We start from the raw sequence: 6,314 nt of genomic DNA, 5'->3' as shown, positions 1-6,314 counted from the left end.
TTTAGTAGGAGTAGGCTATCCTATGCTAGGCAATAAACGTTGGCACTTTCACTCTTCAGAAAAAAACATAACGTTATGTCACCCGCTCCTTCGTAATGATGAATATCGAGTAAATTTCATTTTTGAGTTTATCATAATAATCCCAACAAGCAAATCTCAACATTTAAAATAAAGTAAAAATCATGATCATACGACCTTCCTGTCCAAAATAATATGTAATTTTCGATGACCTTGACACTATACATTTTACGACCGGTTTTGAAAAACATAAACGCTAGAAAAATTTACTTTTAAAAGTGCGACGTCTCACACACTCATTAAAACAACTATTTTTTACGAAATGAAAACATCAATTTTAACCCCGGCGTGGTCAGACCAACAATAGATAAATTTTACAAACAACCCAATGATAAGTTTAATTATAATGTGTTGAAAATTTCAGCAATACATTTGACAATGTTTAATTTGCGTTGTTATTTCCAACTTGAAATGCGAGTTCGTTCCGTCACGGCAGGGTGCAACGCATCACGTAATCCCCCACCAAGCTTAACTGAAAAATTAATCCTTTAGCATTCAGAATTATTTGGGTTTGGAGTAATTCGACCTTGAAAACCCCGAAATATTGATGAAAATCAGACACTGTTTTTTCGAACTTCGATAACAATTCTACTGGATAAAACATGGGCCCCATACACATAGCCGAGTGGCAACAATCGTCATAGCTTGGCTCTCTACGCGTGCCGTGTAAGAATTACACACTCAAGCTACTGAAACAAATATTTACGACTAGTCGCGAATTTATTCACGACTAGTCGCAGAATTATTCACGACGTCGTAAAAATATTCGCGACTAGTCGTGAAAATATTCGCGACTATAGTCGTGAAAATATTCACGACGTCGCCAAAATATTCGCGACTTGTCGTGAATAAATATACGACGTCGCGAAAATATTCACGACTGGCTGTGTCCCTTCAGGGCCACCATAATGAACTGAGAATCCTTCCGAAGAAGTGTACGGAGTGGTTCAACAACGGTTGCATAGTTCGGAACAAATCTGGCAAAGTACGAAGCAAGTCCCATGAACGATCGAAGTGTATTTGGATCAGTCAAGTTGTGAGACGTTTGTGCTCAAACTTTATGAAAAGGAAATACCTTTCCGGCCAATATAAAGAAGGTAATCTCTCCTTTCTCCATGGTTCGATTAGCTACCCCGGGTCGACCCCGGTCTGCCCTTAGGGGTCGAATAGCTTTGACGTCATTCCAGGGCTCACCCGGGCAGCCAAAGTGCCCTTGCCCAGCCCAGGCCCGAGGTACATGACGTCACCACGAGAGGGTGAGTGATCGTTCGTCGTTCAGGGGCTCACCGGAGCGATCACTCGTGATGGGCGTGCAGTGAGTATTGGCAGCTGCACCTTTTTGCGGTCGTCATATGTAGGTGAGTGAAGATGGACGGGGATTGACAGGTTTGAGGCCACTCTTTGGCGTTATTCACGTGCCTGGGGAGTGTGGCGTCAGGTCATGGAGAAATAATTCAGGCTAGGTGCGTGATAGCTAATCTGTGGGCGTCTTTCGTGGCTGGCACGGGAATAAACGCGATCTCAGACTTGAAATCAAGTCTACATCCCGCCATGTGTTGATGATAACGACGTGGCTTTTGTTTATTGCCAACAGAGGGCGAAAATCATGCGTCTGCTTTGGATTTTCCATTGTATGGGTTTTGCCCATCTTTTGCCCCAACTATGGATAGATTTCGCACAACTTTTGCCACTTCATGGCTTATATAGCCCTTTGTCAAGGGCTTCGTATTTTGGACAGCTTCGTGGAGAGCTGTGGTCCTAATCGACTGGAACGGGAGAACGCACACGATCGAGTGGCTTGAGCGAGGACCTTTTGCAACTTGTTTTGCGGTTTTGTTGATGAGTTATTCATAAGGATGAAACGTCTAGTCAGGGCCCAACTATACCGAACGGAACCTAGCACAGTATTGGGCCCGAAATAGCCAGCCGCGTATTCCCGGAAAAGCCAGCCGCGTATTCGGAAAATAGAACACATACAGTACAGGGAGGTTCAATTCTGAAGGTGGAGATCTGTTTTATTCGATCGAATTCTGAAAACATAGCCATAAACCACATTATTATTTGATAATATATCAATTTAACTAGTATATATGATTAAAAAACAATGAACAAAGAAATAAACTATTAAGAAGACGTCACAAAATGAGCCGCAAACACAAAATGAGCCGCAAACACAAAGGCAAAAATCAAATGCACTGTGTCATTAAATATACTGTGTAAATATAACAATGCAGTTGACTTAAAAACAGTTTGAAAAGAGTTTGTACCCTTCATTAAGACAAATATTTGCTTTTTTATTCCAGAATATACTGGGCAGATCAAATTTTGGTGCTGGCTAATTTGGTCAACTAATTAGTAGTTAATTAATCACAGTAATATACGCCATTTTCAATATTATTATTGTAAAACCGCACATAACAATGCGGTTGACTTAAAAACAATTTGAAAAGAGTTTGTACCCTTCATTAAGACAAAAATTTGCTTTTTTATTCTTGAATCTTTAAGACTGATATGTTGGGCGGATCAAATTTTGGAGCTGGCCAATTTGGTTCACTAATTAGTGGTTAATTAATCACACTAATATACGCCATCCATTTTCAATCAATTTTACCGCAAATAACAATGCGGTTGAATTAAAAACAATTTGCAAAGAATTTGTTCCCTTCATAAGACAAATATTTGCTTTTTTATTCCGGAATCTTTAAGACTGATATACTGGGCGGATCAAATTTTGGAGCTGGCCAATTTGGTCCACTAATTAGTGGTTAATTAATCACAGTAATATACGCAATTTTCAATATATTTTAATACCGCACATGAAACAATGCTGTTGACTTAAAAACAATTTGAAAAGAATTTGTACCCTTCATTTTTAGACGTCATTTTCAATCGTCATTGCATAGGCGTTGCAAGACAAGTTTAGAAAATAATCTGACCCTTGATCGTAATGACAATTTTTTTTTTTTTTTTTTTCAGAACCTTGTATAGAATAATATACTGGGCGTATCAAATTTTTGAGCTTGGCATTTTGGTCCACCAACTAGTGGTTTTTTAACCACACTAAGACGCCTTTTTTAATCTTTAATACGCACAAAATACGTTATGACAAAAAAAATATTTTTTTTTTTTTAAATTTATTTCAGAACCTTGTGGACTAATATAGGGCTTACTCTGGGCGTGTCAAATTTTACGTACGCCATTTGTTATTTATCTTACAATCGTCGGTGGCTGAATAGACCGATTGCGCTTCCAACATCACGTGATCTAAGATGGTTAGTACACATCAACACACACGGCCTGCTGCATATCATCGTGCGTGAAAAAGACATGATTATTGTTGCATTTTGTTTGTTCAGGCAAGGCTTTACTTTCTCGAAATCACTGAAGAATATTCTTTAGTTTGTAACATGAGACCTTACCGGTGGCTGAACAATGCCAGTATGTAGGTCAACACAGTTCCACCAACTTGGAAATTCTACGAGAATGTTCACATGATGTCATATTCTCTAGATATAATTTTATTGTAAGAATAGGTTTTCCCAGCCAATTTCAGCAAAAAAACATGCATTCAATTGCATTTTATTGCAGTCAAATTCACGCTTTTCCCTCTAATGCTCTTAAATAAACTAGGGTTTATTTTTAGCTCTTGCATTCAATTTCGTTTTCGTGCACACGCGATTTCGTTTTTCTCGTGCAGATTCGCTTTAGTTATTCTATTTCATTTATATGCATTCAAGACTACACTTTGACCGTTAAGTTGAATGTCTACTACCTACAATGATGCATTCAAATTAAGAATCACCGAAGCGAACATGATTTTGCTTCTAGTATGCGTTTTCTTTTTCATGTGCAACGAATTCAATTTTGCATTCAAATTAGAATTTTATTCAAATCTTCACAAACTGTTCTGTAAAACCAACTACTTTTAAAACAATAATGTAAAGAAAAATGGCAAATGGCAACACAAAACAAGAAATTGTATGAAGGGCAAGGCCCTTAGTTATCATGCGAATAAGGCAATACAAAAGCTCCCCCATTTGGTGTTCAACTAATCTAAGTTGTTATTCTAACAAAGATCATTTTTTCCATTGCCAAACAATGTTTTTTAATTTTTTATAAAAGTAAACGAGGGTTTTCTGTCATTCATCTTCGTGCGATTAAATGATAACTGCAAAGAATGAGAATAATTTAAAGATGAGTTATGGCTTTATGAGTAAACTGTGAATTAGCTCCTTTAAAGTCACCTGGAAGTGGTATTTTGTCGAAATAAAGCTTTTGTCACTAATATAATTATGTGTTTTGATGAGTGGAATGTGAATAAACAGTTAACTAAGGTTCAAAAAAATTAGTTCTTATCTTATTTACAAATTTAAGAGTAGGCCCGACCCGAGAGGGCGCTGTTCGAGGCGCGATATTGAAGAGAAAATGCTGCACAGTGCTGAAAAAGACGGACCGAACCACTAGGCACTATTGCTCTTGTGAGTCTGACCAACCATGCAGACTGACCCCCATCTGTAGTTGTTTTGCTGCATCCAGCATTAATACGAATGCAAGAAAACAACTTTTCCAAAACGTACGAACTCAATGACTTGGACTTGCATGTTATTTGCACGTGTGTTTACTCTACGCATCAAGGCAAAGTCTGCCTCGATTGACGTCACAAAAGGGGTAGGCGGAGTCAACCCCAAAACAACTTTAACTATTTGTTAAACATATTATAAATCGTGACAAACAATTACTAAAAGAAATTGTTTTATTGTTACTAAACATCTACTTTTAATGTTTGAAAAATTATATTTCCAGTGTTGTCCTTTGAATGAGTTTTGTCCATGTATTTTCAGTTTATTTACATCATGTGTTTTCTTAATTGAAATAGCTCATATTCAGTGCGTTGTTACTCTTTCTTAAAGTAAAGGCCAGCACCCGATAACTTTGAAATGCAAAACTAATTATTTTGCTTTAGCCTTGATATATTTTTTTGCCCAATATGATGTTGTTTTTGTTTTTCTGCTAATGTCAGGACCATTTTAAATTAGAAGTTAATAAATGTTCCAAAGGAAGCTTACAATAAGGGGGCGTGAAACAATTTAAAAACAAATTAATGGTGTTCTCCAAAGCTTCAATAAGTCTTAACCCATTTTCACTGCTCCAACCGACCTCGAGCAGCCATCTTCTTTCTTAGTCAAAATCGCTCAGGCCTTTACTTGGTTATAATGTCAAACAAGTTCAAGTCTGAATTCTTTTTGGTTCATAAGGGAAACTGTTTTAATTTAAATATGAAAATGTAACTTCTAGTTCAAAGAGAACCTCAACAGCTTTTCTTCTGATCGTGCAGATCTTTACTTGCTAGTAGCTATATTAAGTCTGGAGGATTGGGGGCTAAAAAATACAATTTTTTTTATCATAATGAAGGGAACAATAATTTTTTTAAGAGATTGTTCTGTAGGAAATATTGTGCATAGTTGATTAACCACTAATTAGTGGACCAAATTTGCCAGCTAAATAAATTGATACGCCCAGTATATCAATCTTCAAAGTTCTGGAATTAAGAAAACATTTTTTTTCTCTCTAATTAAGGGTACAATTTTTATTTCAATTTTGTTTATGTCCACCGCCTATGCAATTGTGCGTATACATTGAAAATGGCATCTATAACTGTGGTTAATTAACCACTAATTTTTAGTGGACCAAAAATAGCCCGCTTCAAAATTTGATACGCCCACTAATACTAGTCTTTAAGGTTCTGGAACAAAAAAAAGTGAATTTTTATCTTAAAGGGAAGGAACACGTTTGGTAATTGTCAAAGACCAGTCTGCTCACTTGGTGTATCCCAACATAAGCACAACATAACAAGCATGTGAACATTTGAGCTCAATTGGTCATCAAAGTTGTGAGAAAATGATGAGAGAAAAAAACACCCTTTTTGGACAGATAGGAATAAAATACTTCTGGCTAGAAGTCTTTTACTATTTTAGTGAGAATTTACCTCTTTCTCAGAATCTATGCTATTTCAGAGGGAGCCGTTTCTCACAATGCTTTATACTATCAACAGCTCTCCAATGCTCGTTACCAAGTGAGTTTTTAATTTAATATTTGTTTTGAGTAATTACCAAACGTGTACATTCCCTTTAACAATTAATAATTCAACCGCTTTGTTTTGTGCGTAATTGTATATAATATTGAAAATGGCGTATATTACTGTGATTAATTAACCACTAATTAGTGGACCAAATTGG

The sequence above is a fragment of the Asterias amurensis genome, chromosome 18 (genome assembly GCF_032118995.1).
Source record: "Asterias amurensis chromosome 18, ASM3211899v1".
In the NCBI taxonomy this organism is placed as follows: domain Eukaryota; kingdom Metazoa; phylum Echinodermata; class Asteroidea; order Forcipulatida; family Asteriidae; genus Asterias; species Asterias amurensis.
This window is presented reverse-complemented; position numbering follows the sequence as displayed.